Source organism: Oryzias latipes, chromosome 2, assembly GCF_053564925.1.
Source record: "Oryzias latipes strain Hd-rR chromosome 2, Olatipes_Hd-rR_3.1".
NCBI classification, from domain to species: Eukaryota; Metazoa; Chordata; class Actinopteri; order Beloniformes; family Adrianichthyidae; genus Oryzias; species Oryzias latipes.
Genome location: NC_136238.1, coordinates 28,008,891 through 28,034,571, shown reverse-complemented (window position 1 = coordinate 28,034,571; position 25,681 = coordinate 28,008,891). Strand labels below are relative to the sequence as shown.

General features: G+C 38.2%; 1 long non-coding RNA gene and 1 pseudogene across 7 annotated transcripts in view; both read left to right on the top strand.

Annotated features, from left to right (window-relative positions):
* The window catches only part of LOC144986859 (uncharacterized), a 30,935-nt pseudogene extending 5,753 nt beyond the window's left edge, over positions 1 to 25,182 (top strand). The window contains exons 2-3 of the transcript XR_013650717.1: positions 14,831 to 15,298; positions 20,372 to 25,182. The product of XR_013650717.1 is annotated as an uncharacterized LOC144986859 (transcript). The remainder of the gene's footprint in view (positions 1 to 14,830; positions 15,299 to 20,371) is intronic.
* On the top strand, positions 678 to 4,761 carry LOC144988027 (uncharacterized). 6 transcript variants are annotated; one of them, XR_013651716.1, is made up of 6 exons: positions 992 to 1,885; positions 2,086 to 2,168; positions 2,460 to 2,530; positions 2,885 to 2,996; positions 3,106 to 3,369; positions 4,325 to 4,761. It is a non-coding gene; the product is annotated as an uncharacterized LOC144988027 (long non-coding RNA). The 6 variants fall into 6 exon arrangements; XR_013651714.1 differs by having other exon boundaries at positions 998 to 1,885; positions 2,445 to 2,530; XR_013651711.1 differs by lacking the exons at positions 992 to 1,885; positions 2,086 to 2,168 and adding an exon at positions 712 to 975 and having other exon boundaries at positions 2,445 to 2,530.
* Positions 25,183 to 25,681: the final 499 nt, after the last annotated feature.

Below are 25,681 nucleotides of genomic sequence, written 5' to 3'. Positions count from 1 at the left end.
TTGTTTTCTAGGTAGTGATATTTTATGCCATCACGTTGCACAAAAGTTTTAGTTATTTATTTATTTTTTGCTTCAAAAATATTGTTGTTTTTACCTTAAAAGGTTTTTTTTCTGTCATCTTCCTTTTCTTACGGTGGCCCAGAAGGGTCACAACACAACACATTAACTCACAACACAACACAATAACTCACAACGGAAGTAAAGCAGCAATGGAAGTGCTTTTATTCTGAAATTTCCACCGGTCTGAGGGCTAACTACCTAACAGAAAGTAACGTCACAGTGCGCTGTGGAGGGAGCATGATTTTTCTACAAGAGAAGCTAGCAGCAGTGTTGCCAGAAACTATGGAGTTATTTCAGTCTCAATAATCAGAAATGCACACAACCGGTTTCACAAATACACACGCTCCGATTCACAAATGTCATTCTATGCAAACGTGAAAAATAAATTCGGAAATACACACCCTGTATTTCACAAACACACAGATTGTGTTTCACACATGCACACTAAATGTTTTACAAATGCACAATAAGTGTTTCTCAAAAAATGTGCACACTGTTTTTCACAAAAACATTTTAGACATTCACAATAAATGTATCAGAAATGCACAGTAGGTGCTTCACAAACATGATTTTTAGATACACATGTGATGTGAACTCACAGATCATTCGAACTGCAGACTGTGCATTCAAAATCCCGTTCTCGTTTGTGAATCTCCCCGTGTGTGTGAGAGATTTTTCTACGGTGAATATTGAGACTCATCTGACGGAGTGGGTCAACTAATGTCACCATTGGCTAGTGAATCTGTCAATCAAACTCATCGGCAAAGCAGGCGGGTTCGCTTTTAGCCAATCGAATGGCCCCTTACACTCTTCACTCTCAACTGACGAGGGAGGGAGCTGTTCAGCACAGCAGTTGGGAGGACGCGGGCGGCAAACATGGCGGAGAGGTCTTCCGAACGGGAACAGTCTCAGCCCGTAAGTAATGAATTTATTTGATCATTCCCTCGTTGTACATCCTGTAATGTTATTGAATACTAAGTTGAAGCGGTCTTCTTAGCCAAGTGACATGTGTGAATGCTTTATTAACATTTCAGCCGAGTCGTTTGCAGAGTACCCCCACCGCTAATTTTAGCTTAGCTTTGCTTTGCCTGTGCGGTCATATTTTTTTTAATGGTTTTAAAGCGGGGGTGGACTTATGGTTTTGTCAAGTTTTACCAGCTCTTCACACAACACGAGTAACCACAACCAACCAGGGGCCTCGAAACTAGCCGGCTTTCGACTCAAGTTGTGTGTCTGCCTGTGTGAGTGAACTTCAAGCCGGTTTCGGTTCAAGCTAGCGTCTGTAGCCAATGATCTGTAGGGTCTTAACATGATTCAGACGGAACTAAGGAGAAAAACATGCCGGATTTACAGCAGCACAGAAAGTTTAATAAAAAGTATTGATTTAGAGACGGGGATTTGTTTAAACACTGATGCTATGCTATGCTATGCTAACTAGTTAGCTGTTCCGTGTGCTGCCTTTATGTAAACGCGATCCGGGTTAAAGTTAGACACAGTCTTTTAACAACCCAGACTTTAAGACGGGGTGGATATGTGCAACAAGGTTAATTCGTATGACATTCATCATGAAAACGGCATTTTTTAAATATAACAGACGTGAATCCACTGTTGAATGAAAGAAGCGTCATTACGTAACGTTAGAACCCGTATTGTGCTGACCAGCCCTGTGAGATTGTGTCAGTGACAGCCACTAAAATACTTCCAATGACGTAATGACAAGAATCCCAAACATTAGGTTTTTAGTCTGTTTTGTAGTCGATAAGTAGTCACAGAAAGGGTGGATGGGAGAAATCAGCTGTCAACAGTGATTAGAGTAGAAGTTACTGTAAGTATTACACACAGGCTTCCTGTGATCAGTGTCTTGTCTCTGATTTTTTTAAAGGTGTTCTTTACTACAAGCTCAAGTAATCATAGCAAGAGTGTTTTAAAAAAATTCCCCTTTCATATATTTGAAAATTATGTAATTTAAGATCAGACAGCTAAATGATCTAATCCATGTTTGTTGTGTTTTTATTTATTCTCTAGGAATTACTGAAGCGTGACAGCGTGACAATCTTTTGTTCCTCGTGCCATCAGGCAATACAACTCTCTGGCAGGGCATCTTACAAGTAATTTCTTTTAATTTTACCCACTGATTTTCCAATTATTTACCTTTTTTTATCAATCTTTTTATTTTGTGATATTTCTATTTGTAATGCATGTGTGTTTATGTGTTTTTTTAAGATGGCCATTTTTAAAAAATTTCCTCAGGGATTATTAAATACCCTTCTATTTCATATTTTATCATCCTATTGTATTACTGTTTTACCTGTCAATTGGGAATTTAGCATTTTTGCCCCTGTAAATATCTGTCAGTTGAAAGTATTTGTACTTGTATTCCATAGATCTTGTACCTGAAGATAGCAGACAACAACTGTGCAGACTTGGCCTTCTTCAGTGACGCTGTGAAGGTGTATGGCTTTCCTCTGAGGTATTCATGTTATTCATAAAGAAATATTTCATTCACATATCAGGCAGTATAAGTACTTGGTTATTTGTACAAAAATAAAATAACTTTTTTAGACTCCTCTGAAAACAAAGGCAACTCTAAAACTCTTTCCCCTCATGGATAACATTTTACCCCCCCCCCCCCCCCCTTAACAGTCTCTCTCACCTCAATTTTTTCCCCAGTGATACATGTAACCCACTCCTGCAATTTATCTAACCTAGAAATTCTACTTATTGGCATCATACATAAGAACATTACATTTTAAATTGATGTGTACCATGTTGGCGATGCATTTGTAATTATGTGTTTGAGACATGATTTTCATGTTATTGTCAGGGTGAGAGGAGATCACGGAGGAGAAAACGTGGGCATAGCTGAGTTGATGCTCACAGTACGTAGAACTGACACAAACAGCTTCATTGCAGCAAAAGTGTACACACAATCAACGGTGAGTTGAACCTAGTTTTAGACGCTTTAATATATACATAAAAGTGAATGATGTATTAAAAATAAATCTGACAATATAATATTTCTTTTTGCTTTTTTTCCAAATACAGGATTGAGCCCCTCTGGTGTGATGTCTTCATGACTGTTACTGGTTTATACTACAACATCCTGCTCTCTCCTGAGGACCAAAACTTGCTCAATATCAGTAACATCACGTATTCTGCTGCCATTACATTTTCCTACCACGCATTCAGGCCAGTTTGGATGTGTTTAGTGACGCGTGGGACAGCCATCCAATCAGGACGGAGCAAAGCAGGACACCAAATCAGCTGTGGCAGTTGGGCTTGAGCCAGAACCCTGTTTCTGATCCCCGGGTAAGTGCTTTATTTCAGTGTTTTTCAACCTTTGTTCTCTTGTTCCACGGTCTGACACTGGACTCTGTGGAAAGTTACACCGCTAAAGACGAGCTTTAGCTGGTATTTTTGTTATAACTGAGCGACTTTACCAGCAGAATTAAGAACAAGGAAGTGAAGACTTTAACCACTTCTGATTGGTCAGACTGATGACATGTGATTAAGCCTTCAAGAATGATTGGCGGAGACAGTTAAAGGGGCGGGACTTTTCCTTACAAGGTTATAGCTGCAGCTAAATCGCGGTACCGTCAACCTTATCAAAATGTATTTTATAGAATTAAATAAACACAAAGAAAAAGTCATTTTAAGATCTCTCATATTCTTAACTACTCAGTGTTTTATCAGGGCCTGTTTGGATGAACAAAGAGCTGATTTCCTGGAGATGGGAAATGGTTTTAGATCAGTGAAGTAGGGCAATTCCCCACGGCACACTTGACCATCTCCCACGGCACACTATTGTGCCGCTGCACACACACTGGTTGAAAAACACTGCTTTTTTTAATCTCACTGTACTGGACAACTGATTTGTGTGCAGTTCGACTAAAGTGGAAAGTATCAAGAACAGTATGATGAAATCACAATGTCTACAAGGAATTTTCATCAAAAATGAATGAAAAGTATTATTGTTGTGTGGTGCAAACAATTTCCCTAAATTGTTTGTTTGTAGGAAGAATAGCACATCTGCAAGTTCAAAATGCATCACAATGCATGGCATTATGAGCCATCAGATGTACTAATGTCACTACTTTGTTAAGGTTCACTTATTTGCAAATTATAAACAGTTATGGAGATATGAGGTCTGCCTGCCAGCAACAATATAAGTTATTATTAGTGGGTCTCTGTTCCTACATAATCTAAAACACAAAAAAAAACAGTGCTGTTCATAAACATTTTTTTTTTATTTTTTTTTTGTCAGGGTATGCTGGTTCCAGAGATTGAATGGGAGGAGAGTGGATCCATGACTGAACCTCATCCTGGGATCAATGTCCCGGTATGGGACAGTCCTCTTTTGGGTCCACAAATGTTGGAACTGCAAGACGACATCAATCCATTGTGGAATTTAGACCGTTTGGGAGTGGAATTACATCTTTACTGTCCCGTTTGTTTAGAACTTAATTTAGGCGACATAATTACATACAGAAGAAGAGAGACTGAGGGGAGGAAGACAGAGTTCAAATCAATACTGCTGTATTGTTCAAGGGACTTCATTGTATGTAAGGATGTTATGAAAATTAGTTCCAGTTTAAATAAAATTCAAATCAGTAGAGATCCCACATTTGCTTAAATTTTGATGTTTTAATCTGTCCATGTTTTCTCTGAATTTTACTCTGCAATAAAGGGTGAATGTTTGCACTTTGTTGTTCTATGACCATCTTTTGTTGTGTAGTATTTAACCAGCTATAAAACCCAGAGAGATGAGGATCTTTTTTGCAAGGGTGACCTGGCCAAGAGGTATATATGTATATGGTTACAATATAAAATCAATGACATTTGAGTTATTAAAAAAAATAAAATTAAGGTCCAGCAAAGTGACTTCGGGCTGAGCAGGGGAGGTGTGTATTGGGTATCTGTGATTGACAGTGAGATGAACTTGAGGTAATGTAGTCCCACTGCGTGGTACGGAGCAAAGTGATGCCAGTTTCTCCACAAAACCTTCTGTGGAAGTTGAAGATTTTTCTCCTCCACCTTCATATGATCCAAACCGTGTCTGAGTGTTGAAATGACGCTAGCATGAAAGCTAAGAGAATAACGTACAAACGATCCCGAGTGAAACGTTCATTGTAAATCCCATGACCAGTACAGAGTTCGATGGATTCTATGTCAACTGCATTCAACCACTGTTGCCTTGCTCCCAGGTCCACTGAAAAGTTGCACAAGCCAGTCATTTTTGACAACCGAAGGCAATAAACCGACAAGCCATGCTAAGGCTAACACGCTAACGACCGACTGGTACAGAATCAAATATGGGCGGGGCTTTTGCCACCCGCAGAAAGCGTAGAGAAAGTGTAAGGGGCCATTCGATTGGCTAAAAGCGAACCCGCCTGCTTTGCCGATGAGTTTGATTGACAGATTCACTAGCCAATGGTGAGATTAGTCGACCCGCTCCGTCAGATGAGTCTCAATATTCACCGTAGAAAAATCTCTCACACACACGGGGAGATTCACAAACGAGAACGGGATTTGAATGCACAGTCTGCAATTCGAATGATCTGTGAGTTCACATCACATGTGTAACTAAAAATCACGTTTGTGAAGCACTTACTGTGTATTTCTGATACATTTATTGTGAATTTCTAAAATGTTTTTGTGAAAAACAGTGTGCACATTTGTGAGAAACACTCATTGTGCATTTGTAAAACATTTAGTGTGCATTTGTGAAACACAATCTGTGTGTTTGTGAAACACAGGGTGTGTATTTCCGAATTTATTTTTCACGTTTGCATAAAATGACATTTGTGAATCGGAGCGTGTTTATTTGTGAAACCGGTTGTGTGCATTTCTGATTATTGAGACTGAAATAACTCCATAAGAAACCTTCTCTTTATTACCATTCTCCTTCCTCTAAACACACACAATATGAACGCACACTCCTCCCTCCGGCTCTCACACCCCTCTCTGTCGCTGCACATGTACTCCTCTCATCTCCTTTCTTCCGCTCCCTCCTCTCACACATGCAAGTGCGGTCCCCAACACACACACACACACACACACTCCGCAACAATAGACACCAAGAATGTGGAGAGATGGGGTTTAGTATTTTGGAGAGTTCTACTTGGTGATCATGTTTCCATGTTTGAGATAATCCCTTCGCTTCTGGGGGCCGTAAGCAAAATTTAATTTAGAATGACAAATGTATGTGTATATAGATGGATGGACGGACGGACAGACAGACGACTAAAAACTGCATTATCAGTTAAAAGACCATTGGGAACGATTTTACAGTTGAAAAACGTTTTTTCATTTTTTCACATAATTCTTAATTACAATTTTTTTCTTAGAGTGGCGTTTCTCCTGCATGAGTTTGCATGCGTCTTTTGAGATTAGACATAAGACTAAAGCGTTTTGTACATTCTTTACACGAAAAAGGCCTCTCTCCTGTGTGAGTTCTCATGTGTGCTTTGAGAGTAGATGAATCACTAAAACTCTACATTCTTTACAAGAAAAGGGCTTCTCTCCTGTATGTTTTCTCATATGTCTTTTGAGATGACATTTTTGATTAAAACTTGTTTTACATTCTTTACACAAAAAGGCCTCTCCCCTGTGTGAGTTCTCATGTGTATTTTAAGACTAGCCACATGACGAAAACTTGAATCACATTTTTCGCATGAAAAATGCCTTTTTCCTGTGTGCATGCTCATGTGTGTTTTTAGACTGGTCATTTGACTAAAACTTGAATCACATTCTTTACACATAAAGGGCTTTTCGCCTGTATGAGTTGTCCTGTGTTTTTTTAGATTAGATTCATAACTAAAACCTTTTTCACAGATTTTACAAGAAAATGTTTTCTTTCCTGTACGAGTTTTCATGTGAAATTTCAAACCTTTTACCACATTTTTTACATGCACAATATCTTTCATCATACCCATTTTGGACATGACTTCTGTCCCTCCTCTTCCTCTGATCTCTCTTCTGTTGGTCTGTCTCTTCATCTGTAGTTGATGTTGATTCTTCATGTTAGTTTCCTTCTTCATCCTGACCATCAGTTACATTAAAACTCTGCTGATTGTTTAGATCTGCTTCACTGTTCTCATGTTCCTCATAAGTAGGAATCTCCATCAAGGTATCAGTCTCCTGCTTCAGATCAAGATGGTCTTCATCCTGACTGATGCAGAGTTCCCCTGGTTCCTCTTTAATCTGTGGTGGTTTTGGTTCCTCTTTAATCTGTGGAGGTTCAAGTTCCTGCAGTTCCTCTTTAATCTGTGCAGGTTCTGGTTCCTGCAGTTCCTCTTTAATCTGTGGTGGTTTTGGATCCTTTTAAATCTGTGGAGGTTCTGGTTTCTCCCATTTCTTTTCATTTTGTGGTGGTTCTGGTTCGTCCTGTTCCTCTTTTATCTGTGGTGGTTCTGATTTTTCCTGTTGCACTCTGAAATTTCTTTGCCGGTTGCAGAAATCTTCTTCAGTCTCATTGTGCTGGCGGAAAACTTCAGGGACACAAACACAGAGAGGAACCTTATTCTTTAAAGGACTTTGCATATTGTCAAACAGCAATAAAGCGTCGTTACATTTAAAATGTTTAGTCACGTACCGACTATGTGGAGCTGAAGCTGCGGGTTGTGAGGTTTTTGGACAGAAAGAACGATACGTGGTTCGTGTGGGAACTCTCAGCATTTTCCAAAGTGTCGTAAATGAGTGAAGAAGTGTTGAACGGAAAGACAACGTGGATTGCTTTGATTGTGAGACTAGCAGATGATCGATCGGAGCTGCAGTGAAGAGGACGGCGGTGTTTGTGGGAGTTGGAGCTGAAGATCGGAGCAGGAACCATGTCTTCAGAACCTCAGGAAGGTTCTGTCAGAGAACAACTTTCTGCTGCTGAAGGAACCATCGTCCAGAACGAGGAGGAGCTCTGTCGTCAGCGCAGACTGCTGGATAGCAGCTGGAACCCGCAGCTTCAGCTACACCACATAGGTATTTTAGCTTCATCAAAGAAACCGAGAAGCCCTTTGAGCTTCATGCTTTTCTCTTTGGGGAGCTGTCTGTCACTCAGTGGTGGTTCTACACTAACTTACTCCCCGGGCGATAAACCCCGGGGTACTCTCACAAGTACAATTCCCCAAAAAGTTACTAAGTAAAGATTAAGTAAATGTAACGCGTTACTACCCACCTCTGCGTATATATATTTATTTCAATCAGTCTCTTGTGGTCCTCCAGACTCCTCAGATATTTTCTCCAATGATCATTGATTTTACTGGTGCTTGACAAAATCCAAACGTTTTTTTTTTAGGTTCTGCATATGGTGCGTGATTGGAACTATAGTAAACACATAAAATACATTCATCTTTGCTGATCTTTTTCTGCTAGTCCTGTGTTCAGACTTGTCACCTTTTGGGCTGGGAGGGGCTCTCACTGCCCCTGAGCTGCACGTGGCGTGCTCCCTGTACTCACACACACGCGCAGTTTCAGAACCACAAAGTGAAAGAGGTTTCATTCAAGATCATTCATAGGTTTTATCCAACAAATCAGTATATGCAAAGGCTAAAAGGGATATTGATAAAAACTGTTCTTTCTGTCCTCAATCTGAGGAAACGGTGCATATTTTTTGGACCTGCAAGTACACGGAAAAAATATGGGACAAAATTGACAAACTTGATAAAAACTCAAATTTATACACATTTTACTTTAACATGGAAAAATATCTTATTTGGTTACGTTAATTATGATAATACACGTGTATCTCAATTTTATTTAATAAATCTTCTGATTCTATTATTATTATATTATATTCACAAATCAAAATTCAGCAATAAAGTTCCTAATTTTCTTGATTTACTAGCCCAAGTTAGATGTTACTTACATTCCATTTCCCCCAGTACAAACAAAGAAGAAATTAAAACGTTATCACCTTGCTCAGTTGTATAATTAAATATAAGTTTATTTTTTTGCTTGTATATCCCCTGGCGTTTATTTTGAACATTTGATGTACAGTTTACTGTTCCTTGTTCTTTTGCTGTATGTCACTTTCGTTCTGTATCAATTACAAAAAGTTTTAGAACCACACATCCTCATTTTACAACAGAAGTTTCCATCTTGTGAGAAAATACGACACAGCCGCCCGCCGGGGGATTTCATGTTGGGGGGGTTATTACTGTTCTCTTTCACTCCGTAACACCAAACATGAACTGTTAAAGTTCGATGGAGATAACTACATGTTTTTTTGGGAACAATTTTGTGCAGCGCAAAGTTGTGTATGGTGTCAATTCAGCGCCTAAAAAAATTGCGCATCAAAACCCCAATCTGTGAATCAAAATGCATAAGCTATAATTTGCAACCAAAAACTATAACCTAAAGGCCCGTACACACCGGGACGAATATTCGCCGGGCGTTATTCGCCAGCGTTTTTCGCCGCGTTTTTCGCCACGTTTTTTGTGTTCACACCCAGGCGATTTTCGCTGACGATGAGTAGAGTGAACATGCAATTTCATTCCCTGACATTAGATGGCGCTTAATGTAAAACAGAAATACTCCTGTACACAAGGTGGCGCTGCGCAACTTTACGATTCTTAAAGTCGCTTTTCACTCAGAAGAAGAGAGCAAGTATTTACACGCTTGTCAGAATCAAACAAAGAAAACAGGAATATTTCAAGCACCAGTAGCTCCAACTGGTGCTTGGTTCGGGGATATTTTAGAATGTCCGTCATTATTTCTTCGCGGCAGTGTAGACGCTACTTGGCGTCTAACTTCTTCGCTGGTATGTGTGCTCAGCAAGGCAGTTTTGTGTTTGAGCGCCCCCAAGTTGTGTTTTACTGTAACTTCAGAAGCTCCAGACACGTGAGCAAAAGCGCCATTCTCATTGGTCGAGTAGATTTCGATGCGACGCGTCGGAAAAAAAAAACGAACCCGAGGCGGGTTTTTTTTTTGACGCTTTAACGCGTGGCGTTTTTTCGCGTCGGTGTGCACACTCTCGTTGGTGCCCTTTGTTTAGTCACGAGGCGTTAAACGTCGGCGAAAATCGCCGGCGAAATTCGTCCCGGTGTGAACAGGCCTTTAAGCAGATATTTTTCAGTTGCCGATTTGTTTTCTCGCCATTCTGAAATCCTGTTTTTGAGGTGCAGTTTTATTTTGAAATCCTCTTTTTAAGTAGCGCTTTTATTTTTTGCGGTTTTGATTCTAAAACCTTTCGACATGTAAAAATAGCGACATATCAGTCAAGGGGAGGGGAGACGGGACATCCCCAACATCCAGAAGCTCATTGGCTACCGAATAACACAGAGTCTCACTTCAACATATCAGTTTCAAAGGTGAGTGTCTCATGTTTTTCAAATCTTTTATGATATTAAATGATCAAACTTGTACTTTATGTAACCAGAGGACGCCAGCACGGTCAGATGAGGAGCTCCACCAGTAGCTGCTAGTGAAAAAAGATGCTGGAAAGTAAGATGTTGCATGAAAAACTATCACCAATGTTCTCCTGTGTTAGCATGCTAGCTAGCTCAATGCTAGCGGGGTTTCCAGCTCTCTTCATGACTTTAATGGATTAAACAAAGTCCATGCTTTTACGGCAGTTTCAGGATCGGCCATGTCAAACCTGGGAATAATTGCCCGTGAATCTTCACTAAGATTAATCCAATATTTTTTTCAAGACATACATTCATGTATAACCTATAAGGTTTCTCATTGTTTCCTTTAGGGATTACAGAGGGAATTGAACAACAAAGCAACATATTGGTGTGCCGTATTTACAAAATGTATGCGTCTGCACTATGCAGACTGGCAGAATGAGTGAATCAGAACAGAGTAAATTGTAGCAGACCAACAAAAACCTGCTTTATTCCCCTTAAAATTATCCCAGTATTAAACATTTATAGAATTAGTAGTTATTTTTAAAATAAGGTGGTGGTTTTAAAATGGACTATTCCTGTATGTCTGTTGTTTTCTGTAAGGGCCATTGTTATGCATGCCATGACAAAAAAGGCAGAAATACTGAGTCAGCTACGACGTGGTTGTCTACAACTTCTTGAAGGTCATGGAAACAATTTTAATCTTAATTTTTCTCTTCTTTTTTTGGTTAATTGACTTTGCCGTTTTCCGGACCCAAAGATGCGAAGATATGATGCAATGGCTGTCTGGCAGGCTCACGGACATCTCCTGTTAACTAAAAGGGGAGCATTTAACAAAGTTGTCCGTTTTGACCATGATTGCATTGACAACATGCCCAGGCACAATGTCTGCTTCCCATTTCTCAGTGCCGCCTGCACAAAACAGTGACTTTTCCATCAGCTCACCTCAAGTCTTATGAGGAGTTTTAAAAAGTTATTTTAATTTCTCTGAATTGTGGTTCAGATTTTCACAGAATCCAATGCACTTGACTCTGTGTCTCAAAGATCTTTGCAAAACCATCAGTCTTTTGTACAAAACACATTTAATGGTCAAACATTAAAAAGTGAAGCTTTACAAAATAGCAGTGGTGATTAGTAGCCATTTATTTTCATAAAGGGGGGGCAGTATTTTGTAAGGCAGATGAGATCTGTTAATATTGTTAGTTTTGTTACATCCTGCTGTGATGACATTCATAGATCAGTTCAGAAATGTAAATGGTTTTCCGATGTCCCACAAGTGTTGAACAATAGTAACAGGTCTGAGAGGAGAGAGGACAAACCACAGAGCGAACAACAACTCAAAAAGTTTCCTTCTCTGCCTGGTTTAAGTGAGACTGTCATCCAATGTCTATAGCATCCTGCACACAAAGAAAAATGTATTTAAGAAAGTAAAAATGAAAAAAAAAATATATATATATATAAAACGCCCCTCTCACCCTCCGCGGGTGGTTTCTCCTCCAAGCTCGGGTCCTCTACCAGAGGCCTGGGAGCTTGAGGGTCCTGCAGTATCTTAGCTGTTCCTAGCACTGCGCTTTTCTGGACTGAGAGGTCTGAGGTCTTTCCAGGTATCTGTTGTAGCCACTCCTCCAGCTTGGGGGTTACTGCCCCGAGTGCTCCAATTACCACAGGCACCACTGTCACCTTCACTTTCCATGCTTTCTCCAGTTCTTCTCTGAGTCCCTGGTATTTCTCCAGTTTCTCATGTTCCTTCTTCCTGATGTTCCCATCGCTTGGCACTGCCACATCCACCACAACGGCTTTCCTCTGTTCTTTATCCACCACTACAATGTCTGGTTGGTTCGCCATTACCATCCTATCAGTCTGGATCTGGAAGTCCCACAGGATCTTTGCCCCACAGGATCTTTGCCCTCTCATTCTCTAACACCTTCGGAGGTGTTTCCCATTTTGACCTTGGGGTTTCCAGTCCATATTCTGCACACATATTCCTGTATATTATTCCAGCCACTTGATTGTGGCGCTCCATGTATGCTTTACTTGCCAGCATCTTACATCCTGCAGTTATGTGCTGGATTGTTTGATTAAATGATACTCAGTACCTGTATATTGTGAGAGGTAACATCCTGTGTGAACCTGCAATCATTAAGGTTGAGGAAAAAAAGGGTTTTGGAATACAGTTCAGAATCAGAAGGACTTTATTGAATTTGTTCTGGTACCTCAAAAAATGTGTTTCTGAATCATAATTTTTTTTACTTCTTTTATTTTATTTATTTATTTTTGTAATAGAGTTGAACTTGATCCAAAACTAGAAAAGGTGTCATTTAGCTTTCACTTTCTTACAGCAATATGTTGCTTTGTTGTTCAATTCCCTCTGTAATTCCTAAAGGGACTTTTGAGAAACCTTATAGGTTATACATTAATATAGGTCTTGAAAAAAATATTTGATTATTTCTAGAGACAATTCACGGGCAATTATTCCCAGGTTCACATGGCCAATTCTGACACTGTCGTAAAAAAGACATAAAATCCATAAAAGTCACAAAGAGAGCCAGAAACCCCGCTAGCATTGAGCTAGCTAGCATGCTAATGTAGCATGTATGTCTTACATAAACTTTACAAAGTTGGTTTTAATTAATTTGGTCTAGTTTGGTTCGACTCATGGAGGAATGTGAATGTTTAAAAACCACAGACAAGACTTGAGTTGCTAATGTGAATGTATTTACAATATACAGTGAATACAAAAATCACAATATATACAACAAAGGAATTTGTTTTAGTTCAGAGGATGTTTTCTGTTGTTTTGTCTTTATAGTTCTTAAGGCGTCCATTAGGCCTTATGAAAGAGTTTTTATAGTTCTCTTTTGGGAAAACGAAAAGAACACTCCAGCTGATTTGCTGGATGAGAAGGGGGTTAGTTCCTACCGCACTGGCAGTGAAGAGGGCAGAATCCAAGTCAGGATCGGGGCTCCTTTTTAGCTCGCCATCTGCAGAGGATTTATCCTCCTTTTTTTTCTTCTGGGAGTGGTAAAAAACTCCCTGATAAACAATTCTGTCCAGTGCTCAGGTTGAGCATCCAGTAAATTGGTCTGCAAGACGACCAGTCTTGCGACCTGGCCTGTTAAAACAGGGTCAATAAATAAACAATAATTTCCTTTGATCAAAAGAAAGCATATTCCCACAACCTCCTTAATTAACATAATAAACAAATGCATATGCAATTCATAATCAGGAGGAAACTACAAAAAATATCTTAAGTGCATAATCGATAGTTGTACAACATTTCAAAATTCTATTTCAATGTAGATGATCATCAATTTCATTTCAACGAGTACTCACAATTTATATTTCAACATTAATTATCAAGCAGAAAAATAGTTTTTTTTTAACCACATCCAATTATAAAAAAAAACAATTCATTTAAGCTGGCGCCCGCGCCAGCGGTCTCAATCATAGCTGCACTCACCAGTTCACTTTTTGCTCAACTGTGCAGATTTAAATCCCGGCTTCAGATAATTAATGCCGATCTGCAGCAGCGGGTACACAGCCCAGCTCCCTCGTACTTGCAACCTGTCAGTGCTTTGACAGGTCTCCCAAAAACGAAAGCCACGTCACTATAGAAATTATAGTCTCGCGGTATTTGCACAGCGCAAGGGAACCGGCAAATTTAAAGTGACAGTGCAGAATTTCACTAGGAGGATACAGCGCAGTATAATTTAAAGTGATAGCACAGAATTTCATCGGGGCTACACTAACACAGGAGAACAATGGTGATAGTTTTTCATGCAACATCTTACTGTCTAACATCTTTTTTTAGTAGCAGCTACTGGTGGAGCTCCTTATCTGACTGTGCTGGCGTCCTCCGGTTACATAAAGTACACGTTTGATAGTTTAATATAGTGAAATATATGAAAAAACATGAGAGACTCACCCTTTGAAAGTGGTCTGTTGACGTAAGACTCTGTGTTATTCGGTAGCCAATGAGCTTCTGGATGTTGGGGATGTCCCGCCTCTCCTCCCCATGACTGATATGTCGCTGTTTTTCATGTCGAAAGGTTTTAGAATCAAAACCGCAAAAAATAAAAGTGCAACTCAAAAAGACGATTTCAAAATAAACTGCAACTAAAAAAGAGGATTTCAGAATGGTGAGAAAACAAATCGGCAACTGAGAAATATGATTGTGCTTTGGGTCAAAGCTTTGGTGGCAAATTATAGCTTTTGGTTTCTTAATTTATGCATTTTGATTCTCAGATTTGGGGTTTTGATGCGCGGTTTTGCTGTTTTGATGCGCAATTTTTTAGGCACTGACTTGACAACACCATAGTTATGTTACTGTATAAACAAAGGCGTAGCCTCCTTCTCCGCGTTCTTCATGGATGTCTGGCTAATGGCTACCGGAATTAAATTCTCCTTGTTGTGTTTTGTCCCTGCAGTCCTCCCCCAGCATTGGATGACTGAAGAGGAAGATCTCAGCAACCAACAGAGGAACTTCAGAGTGGAACAGGAGGAACCAGAACCTCCACAGATTAAAGAGGAACAGGAGGAACCAGAACCTCCACAGATTAAAGAGGAAGCAGAACCTCCACAGATTAAAGAGGAACAAGAGGAAGCAGAACCTCCACAGATTAAAGAGGAAGCAGAACCTCCACAGATTAAAGAGGAACCAGGGGAACACTGCATCAGTCAGGATGAAGATCAGCTTGATCTGAAGCAGGAGACTGATACCTTGATGGAGATTCCTACTTATGAGGAAGATGAGAACATTGAAGCAGATCTAAACAATCAGCAGAGCTTTAATGTAACTGATGGTCAGGATGAAGAAGGAAACCAACATGAAGAATCAACATCAACTTCAGATGAAGAGACAGACCCACAGAACAGAGATCATCTCCACACTATCGGTATGTTCACTTCAACAACGGTTCTATCTTGAGCTTCAAGCTCTCCAAACATGCAGTCCATCAACAGCGTGTCCTGGAAGAGTCTCTTCTGTCCCTTCCGGTTGAAAAGACAGAAGACATTGTTGGTCAGTGCAGCCGACAAAATTCTTCAAATCACATGATCTTAGTTAGTCCCTCCAGCTAACGACAAACAGGAAACCTTAACAGATCAAAGAGAAAATTGTTAGCAGATAAAAAAGAACAATCTGTTTTGTCGTCTGTGGTTCTAAGTTTTTAGTTCAGTTCTTTTCAGCAGATTTCTCTGTCAAACCCAAAATCCATCTAAACCTCTTTGATGTCTCCATGTCTCCAATTCCAGACATTCAGACAGATTCTATTTCCAAAACTACATTTCAAGCTAAAACCCAAAGACAGGGTCCTGCTCATGGATCTGCAGACAGAAAAGATTCAAACCTGAACACATCAGTGAAAAACTGCTTAGTGTCAGAATTGTTCTCCATCTTTTCTGGGCTGATTCTTCCTCCAGTGCAGCTTCATCTTCATCAAACTGCTCCTCATTGGTGGGTGGAAACACAACAGGGAGGTTTTTCTGTGTCCAGTTCAGCTCCATGAATTTTCAGGCTGTTTAATGTCAGTGATTTCAGTTTAGAAAAACTGCCTCTATGCTGAGATTTGCTTCACTTCCATTAGACAAAAAGAAGCACTTGATCTGTCTTCTGTTTGTAGTATTTAGACTTGGAAAAAAAATAATGTTTGAATGATCATTTCTTCTCAAAATGACTTTTTCCCCCAATGGGGTCATAAGGGGTCCATTCACTCAGTGCTGTTACTCTGACCCCGCCCACCTATATAAATACTGCCACTTCTTTTCAATAAAACGTTAAAGTTTTACACAATGTACATTACTTTCCATGTCAGCCTTTAGGAACGGGCGATTTAAATGATAGAATAAAAAGCGTTTCCTTCTGTGACATGAAAACGTCATAATGATCCTGTGTTTTGAAACTGTTGCCGGTGAGATGACAGGCGCAGAGATGTGGGCTCATCTGTGGACGAAATGTGAGTGCATGAGTGGGAAAAGCACAAAGCAGATCTGCAAGTTGTTGCACATGTTTATGACTGCACAGCTGTTTTTTTGGTCATGTCAGTAATTTTGCATCTAGTTAATGAAATGATTGAGATTGGACTCTGGTGTTTTTGGTTCATTGACGTGTCTGGCAGTTAAGAAAATTGATTCAAGTATTTCTATTTCCTTCCAGAACTAAGGAAGCGAGCCTTGGAGCTCTTTTACTCGTCATGAAGGCCAGTATGGGGTGTTGTACTTTAGGGTTTACCGCGACTCCTGCAGGTTCATCATCCTCTCCGTGGAGAAGACGGGGTTTATTAATTGAATACACTCTTAGATCCCAGTTATAAGATGCATTGTTAATCCTTTAGAAAATGCTGCTACTCTCCAGCTGAGTGTTTGTCTCCTTTTAGTCTAGACTACAAAGTGTGACTTAAAACACAGCTTGGACTTTGAGTAAGTAAGTAACCTTTTCATTTTGGACAAGTGAAAACAAGTGTAGAATAACGAAATTAGACAAAAACAAGACAAATTTATTTAAACACAAGTCCAAAAAAGGAGTAAGAAGAAAAATCGTATACTTAACATGATTACAAGAGTGTGTTCATTTATTTATAATTCATCCCAGTAATGGGGGTTACATTTGGCTTGCGTTTGATTAAATAAAAGTAACATTTGCTTTAAGTTGTCTGCCGTTTGTACTTATTCCTTTCCTTAAGTAGGGTGAGGGGAAAAAAAATCGGATAAAAAATAAAATCTGGGATTTTATCTGGGATTTTATTATAGCACAACGTCTCCAAACACCTTCTCATTCAAACTGACACATGCAGCAGAACTGCCTCTACTTTCTCCTCTCCTGCGCATTTTTCCCTCTCGTGCGCCTGCGTCATCGCTGAGTGCCCCAAGGCAACGCCTCCTTCCATCGATGCGTCACCTCCCTGACGACCGCAGTCACACCACAGAAACATAGCAAAAAGGGGGAGACAAGCTAAGCTGCTAACAGTGTACATTTTTATAAACATATATTTATTAAAAAAGTCAGCAAGAGAGAAGCCCGGCCCAACCTGACCCGAAAGTAATGATCGTCATTTTAGTCCCCGACCTGACTTGGGCATAAGATCTTACCTCTACTTCACACTAATTTTGCTGTTCCAGGACAGCTACAGATCCATGAACAACACTAACAGATTTCACCATGCTAAACTTTTGGCGTTTGCTGGTTGGATCAACAGGCACTGATGTCATCCCCCCACCTCTCCCCTAGAAATGCTAACTTGAATTGTGTTATGCGAAACTATTCGCAGGGTGAATGTGAAAATGAAACGCAATCCCCTCTTTGCACTTTTTTTTTAATTATGACAGAGAATAAGCGTTTTTTAGGTAGAAAATGAAAAAGCATTTAAAAGTTTTTATTATTTTAATTTATGAGTCATATCATGCAGTTACATTTTTAAAATGAAAAAGCATTTCTGTTAATCCATTTTCATTGTCAAATTAGATATATCTAACTGAATTTTGCTACACATTTAATAAACAACTTTTTGAAAATGAAATGTCAAATACTATTTTCTTTATCATTTAATTAAGTGACAGAATAAGCAGTGTTGAGGAAGAAAATGAAAAAGCGGTTTGGTGGATTGTTTTTTCTTTTTAATTTTGAGTAAACAAATGCAGCTTCATTTTGAAAATGAAAAAGCATTGCTGGTATTGTCTTTTATTTTTAATTATGCTACACAAATGCTCCCAAAGATAATATTGTCAGAAACATTTCAGAATTTATCCTACAGCTTTTGTCAGCAGTCACATCATCAATAAATACAAGAGAACTCTAGTTTGGCCTTCCTGTTTTTGAGGCTCACTAAGGTTTTACATCTTGTGGTATAACCTCTGTTTAGGGAGTTTTCTTCACCAGGGACAGAAGTATTCCTTCATCCACCTCAGTTGTTTTCCGTGATCTCTCGGGTCGTTTGCCGTTGCTGAGTTCCCAAGTGCATTTCTTCTTTTTAAGAATGTTGTAATTGTGATAATGAGGGAATAACACACACCTGACCATGGAACAGCTGAGAAGCCAATTGGCCAATTATTTTTGGTTCCTTAACAAGTGGGAGGCACATATGCAAACAGTTGTGATTCGTACACTGCCTACCTGAACTTTATGTAAATACCCTCAAATTAAAGCTGAAAGTCTAATCCATTGTGGTGGTTTATAGGGCCAAAATTGTTTGAATTTTTCCTGTCCCAACAGGGCTCGACATAGCTGTTTGTCCGCTGGTCCGGTCCTGTTTTTCGAGCAGTATGGACCACAAGATTTTATTTTTCACTTGTCCGCTCAGGCCACTAGAATATCTAACAGTTAATATATTTTTCACCTTTTTTAATGACGTATATTTTGTGAAAACGTGTAGATTTACCTTGTCTTCATCGCTTTGAAAGTTTGACATCCGCTATGATTGTTTTGGTCACGTGCCACGTGCCGGTGGTGCGCACGTAGCTCTGAAGCATGTCAGAGATGTGGAAGACATGGCAGGAATAGATAGGAATATATTAGATGGAGTAATGGGTGGAATTAGTGCTATGGACAGCAAGATATTTAATGAATGCATTGAAGATGAAACTGTATGCACTAAGCTTTAAGCTGAATGTTAAAGAATCAAAGGCAACTCCAAATACCTGAATCTCAGAGTCAAATGCAGAATAATGTCAAAGTAATTAATTTTGTTTTTCTTTACAACACTGTTAGCAGTAAGTATTTCTAGTCAAAAGCTGAATGATCTCAGTAATTTAATTTTATTTAATTTTTCAATTATTTAATTAAATTAAATAACTAAAGTAACTAAAAAGTAAATGTAACTTTGCAACAATAATAAAAAGCAGAACGTCAAGGCAGTCCTAGCAAAAAAGTAAATAAAACTTCTTAACTATTGATTAGGAACAAATGTGAAATAGCAGTGATTAGAAGCAACATGAAAACGTCTTAACTAGTGTTAACTACTACACTGCAGCGCTCTCTTCAAAACATCTGAAACAGACTAGAGCAGATTTAAGTTTGATATGGTCTATTTTCAGTCATTGAAAAGTGAATAAATAAGTGCTAGATGTCACCAGAATGCACCAAATTGCACCATATTTTGAAAATTACACACAGATGCAGACTTTTGGTTTGCCACATTCTATTTTACAAGTTCTCACATCAAGTCTTAAAGCTCGTCCATTTTGACACATTTTTACAGTCTGCGCTGCCAGCAGCACCTCTAGGCTAACGCGCACACATAAACACACCCACCAACACCTCCACAAGTAAGTTTCTGACCCCGATTGAGGGGGCCCCAGACCTCGGTCCTGGAGGTGATCTATAAATAAAGTAAATACAATAACAGACAAGTGAATGTAACTTTATCAGCATATTCCTAACATTACACAGATGGTGTTGGGCTGACATAAGCATCAAAGACTGTGTCAAAAATTTACTATAGATGCTTGCATCTTTCCTGTCAATAATGACAAGAATCCCAAACATTACATTTGTTGTTTTCCTTGTTATAATTTCTTATAAAAAATAATTGGAGACAGAATCAGGTTAAAAGTACATTTTCTTTCAATCCCTCTGTCCCCTTTCTAATAAATCTCTCCTATTTATTTCAGCATGATTTAATTTGAGTATACAGTTAGATGACATTAAAGACCTGTTTATACCATTTATGAATTATTTATCTGCAAATTAATTTCCCTAAAAAAACAAAGAAAATATTATTTTCTATCTATAACTGGTTCAGACTACAAGTTATTGACTGAAAAAGCTCTCCTCATAGGTGGGAGATGTAGGGGGGGGGGCTTTTTCAGCACAGTTTTATACTGTTGTGCTAAAGAAAACAAAAAAAACTTTTTTCTTTTAAATTAAGTTTTTTAATGTGCATATACTGAATGATACTGCAATCATTTGTATTGATACTTAGCGATAAATAAAGTCACCATAGCATATAAAAGGACCTTTTCTTGTGCCCCTGCAGTCCTCCCCCAATGTTGGATGACGAAAGAGGAAGATCTCTGCATCCAGCAGAGGAACTTCAGAGTGGAACAGGAAGAACCAGAACCTCAGCAGATTAAAGAGGAGCAGGAGGAACAAGAACCTCCACAGATTCAAGAGGAACCAGGGGAACTTTGCATCAGTCAGGATGAAGAGCAGCTTGATCTGAAGCAGGAGACTGATACCTTGATGGAAATTCCTACTTATGAGGAAGATGAAAACAGTGAAGCAGATCTAAACAATCAACAGAGCTTTAATGTAACTGATAGTCAGGATGAAGAAGGAAACCAACATGAAGAATCAACATCAACTACAGATGAAGAGACAGAATCAACACCAACTTCAGATGAAGAGACAGACCCACAGAACAGAGATCAGAGGAATAGAAGAGACAGACGACATGTCCAAAGTGTGGACAGCTCTCACATGTCAGAAAGTCAGTGTGACTCTGATGTTAGAAAAAATCCCAAGAAGACTAATCTGGGTAAGAAATATAAAAAATCTCAAAAAGAAAAGAGACTTTCCTCTATCAAGTCTGGTAAAAACTCAAGAATAATTACTAACACGTCTGACTACATGGAAACTGGGTCTGATAAAAGATGTTATATCTGTAAAGAATGTGGTAAAAGCTTTGGTAACAAATCTCTGTTCAAAATTCACACAAGAATCCATGCAAACGATAAGAGATTTTCTTGTAAAGAATGTGAGAAAAGCTTTAGTCACAGATCTGATCTCAAAAGACACATGAGAACTCACACAGGAGAAAAGCCTTTTTCTTGTAAAGAATGTAAAAAAAGTTATGGTCAAATATCTCATCTCAAAGTACACATGATAAGTCACACAGGACAAAAGCCTTTTTCTTGTAAAGAATGTAATAAAAAATTTAGTCGTCTATCTAACCTCAAATCACACATGAGAACTCACACAGGAGAAAAGCCTTTTTCTTGTAAAGAATGTAAAAAAAGTTATGGTCAAATATGTCATCTCAAAGTACACATGAGAACTCACACAGGAGAAAAGCCTTTTTCTTGTAAAGAATGTAAAAAAAGTTTTAGTGATGTATCTAGTCTCAAAACACACATGAGAACTCACACAGGAGAAAAGCCTTTTTCATGTAAAGAATGTAAAAAAAGTTTTTGTGATGTATCTTATCTCAAAACACACATGAGAACTCACACAGGAGAAAAGCCTTTTTCATGTAAAGAATGTAAGAAAAGCTTTAGTCGTATATCTCATCTCAAAACACACATGAGAATTCACACAGGAGAAAAGCCTTTTTCGTGTAATGAATGTAAAAAAAGTTTTCGTGATGTATCTTATCTCAAAACACACATGAGAATTCACACAGGAGAAAAGCCTTTTTCGTGTAAAGAATGTAAAAAAAGTTTTTGTGATATATCTTATCTCAAATCACACATGAGAACTCACACAGGAGAGAAGCCTTTTTCGTGTAAAGAATGTAAAAAAAGTTTTCGTGATATATCTTATCTCAAAAAACACATGAGAACTCACACAGGAGAAAAGCCTTTTTCATGTAAAGAATGTAAGAAAAGCTTTAGTCGTATATCTAATCTCAAAACACACATGAGAATTCACACAGGAGAAAAGCCTTTTTCGTGTAAAGAATGTAAAAAAAGTTTTCGTGATGTATCTTATCTCAAAACACACATGAGAACTCACACAGGAGAAAAGCCTTTTTCATGTAAAGAATGTAAAAAAAGTTTTTGTGATGTATCTTATCTCAAAAAACACATGATAACTCATACAGGAGAAAAGCCTTTTTCATGTAAAGAATGTAAAAAAAGTTTTAATCAATTATCTCATCTCAAAAGACACATGAGAACTCATACAGGAGAAAAGCCTTTTTCTTGTAAAGAATGTAAAAAAAGTTTTAGTGATGTATCTAGTCTCAAAAGACACGAGAACTCACACAGAAGAAAAGCCTTTTTCTTGTAAATAATGTAAAAAAGGTTTTCGTCAAGTATCTAATCTAAACGCACACATGACAACTTGTAAGACTTTGTTGACAATGTAAGGATTTAGTTTAAACTCTAAATTCTAAACTTTCCAATAAGAGGTCGACCTCTAACCTCTGTACCACAGCAGAAGACATTATTTTACAGGGGGAAAAGTTCTGTATCTCAGAAAAATTAAATATTTTAAAATAAGCTTTTAATGCCTAAAACTTCTGGGGTGAAACCCCAATGTTCTAATGAACTCCATAGCATCCTGATCTTACATTTCATGTACACAGAGCCACAGGCTGATGGCTTCCATACCATATTGATGTAGTAACTTCATTAGAGGGAGGCATAAGTGAGTATTGAATGTGTAAGAATGACTTTTTCTAAAAATAAAAAAACTTGTTGTTTTGATATATGAATCAATACAGGAGGTTCTTTGTCCCAATAGCAGTTAGACTATAGAACAGGGGTCACCAACCCTGTGCCCGCAGGCGCACTGGCGCCCGCGAGCACCCCTTGTGGCGCCCGCAGGGAATGCACCCCCCAAAAAATCTTTTTTTTTAATTGAAGCAAATATTCAACAAACAACCACGGCACGTCTATAAATGACAACAATATCAATTCTGAGATAAAGGTAGACAAAAAAAAACAAATATAACTTAAAAAATAATAAAATAAAGGTCTATTACAAAAGTTTAAATAGATCAAATAAATGACACAATGTCTGGGCGTTCTTATGATTCATGTAATGAAAAGATTTAGAGATTATGTTGAGACGGTTGAGTAATCCATTAATGTGAGGTTTTACCTTTAAGATTTTACAAGTATGAATAAAATGCTTTGAAATTACAACCAGTGCATTAATCAGAAAGTCCTTATTTTTGTCAATTAATTGTTATCAAATTTTAAATGTATTCCAATTTAAAGGGTTAATGATGATATTTTTGGATTTGAGCCAAATATGAAAAGAAGACCAAAACTCTTTTCCATGAAAGCATTCAAAGAAAAGATGTTCCACAGTTTCTACATCATTTCCACAAAAGACACAAAGATCACTATCCCAGTTAAAGCGAGAATGTAAAAAAATGAGTGGAAGGGTAAATATCATTTAACAAAAATAGCACCGCTCATATAGCAAATAAATATATTGGGGGGGATCTGGGGGTTAGCCCCACCTTCAGCTTTTAAGACTGATGGGGAAGTGGGGAATCTTGGTGTGTTAAATCGCTCACCATAAGTGAGGGAGCTGTGAGCAGAAGTGAGGTTAATGCTGTTTGGCTGGTGGTGGGTATGTTCAAAGTAAACAGACAGATATAATTGTCGGTTAACTTATGTGAGTGTCGTTTTCGACAAACCGGGGTTGTGCTTTGCATGAGGCTCGGGTAGCAGATACGGACATGTCCAGTGGAGCTGCAGTAAGAGGATAGTGAATCAAGACTTGAGCGCAACAGTACCGGCCTGGATATTAGAGGGTGGTGATTCAGTGCTTTCTATTGGTAATTGATGCACTTTAGTTCTGCTATCGTGAAATATATGGCACGGGGTAGTGGCCGCAGGTTGCGAGGTGAAATGTCGCATAGAGACCATTGCGCAACACCTGGATCATGGGGTGGCTTAAATGACTCAGCTGATTCTAATAATGTCATTCTTTACTAATTATTGCGGACATTTTCAATACTTGTCTGTAGGCTTGTCTTGTCTGTCACATATAAATTTATTTTTACGGTTGTTTAGTTGGTGATAGTAACGTCTAAATAAAGACAGCAGGTAATGCAGGCTGGAAAACAGCTGCACTTTTTTAGACCATAAATAAACAATAGATCATTTGTTTATGAAAATATTGAGGATTTTGGAGGATTTTTACTGTTGGTGTTGTAAAAAATTAGGAAAATGCCAAATATTTTGGAGTAATCCCAGTGATGAGCTCTGTGATTTAGTTTTTAATGTTTTATGAGACCTAAACATGATTTTCACAATAACATGTTTTTAAATAATCAAATCCCTCTAAGTTTCACAAAGAAACACACAGGACCACAGACACACACAAGACCAGACACTCTCACAGATCATCACACACCAAGCAGAAATGAACTTATTGCTAAATATGATGTCAGGGGTTGAGCTCTAAGAAAATGACAAAAGAGCAAAGAAATCAGAATAATTTGATTTATTATTTCTAATTATTAATGTTTCCTGGCTTTGTTTGTTCATATTTGCATCATTTGACAGAATATATTTATTATTCTGTCTGTTTTTATTCACATTTATGTTTAAAAAGTTAAAATTAAGTTGAAGTTTTAAAGGTTTAAAGTTTAGCTTTAGTGTGTTCAATAAATGTTTATCTTGTTTGGCTGCAACCTAAAGTGTGTTTTGGATTTAGGCCCCTTCTGCAACTGACTTTGACCCCCCCTGTAATACGAGTCTGGAAAATTCATGCATGTTTTTGTGTGTAAAATGAGCAAATAAGGGCCCACAAAGGAAGTCCTCAAATTGTGTTTTGTTTTTGTTGTTGTTTTTTTTGGGGGGTGGGGGGGTGGGGGGGCTAGGAGGTTTTTAGTGGCGCCCTTCATACCACTTACTGCCCATGAAATAGCCCTCGGTCTCAAAAAGGTTGGTGACTCCTGCTATAGAATGACACAGTTTAGAACTGCTGAAACTGCTGTTGGATTTACTTATTTAGTCATGACGTGTACTTTTACTTCCACTTTTTATTACTATTTTAATTTTTACAGACTATTTGTTTTTTGAACTGCTATATTTCTTGTTTGGCTGCTGTAACAACTGAATTTTCCTCCGGGGATCAATAAAGTCTTGTCTTGTCGTATCCTAACTTTCTTGGACAGCTTTTTTAGGTTTTCATCTTCTCTAAGCCACAATTATCAAAAGCAACAAAGTAAATGATCAATACATTTCAATCTATCTGTAATGAAACTACATAAAGGAAAATGTTCATAAAATGAATTATTTGAGATGTACCTGTTAATAGAAATGAGTTGTTTTGAATTATTAGAGATAACATAAAGTAGAGTTAATATCTAGTAGAGTTAATATCTAGTAGAGTTAATATCTAGTAGAGATAGGTATCGTTAAGATTTTATATAGTAACTCCTCTTAATCTGCTGCTTTTCACTCTGTTACCTTATTGGTATTCTAATCAATATTTTCTGGTGTAAGTTTACACTAAAATAAAATGATCAATATATACCAATGTGTATTTGTAGGTAACAACTCAGATAAACAGTGCCAAAATGCAGAGTATATCAAATGGCCTCCTCACTGCAGAGAAATATAACAATATTGTATTTTATTTATTTTCAGGCACAATATGA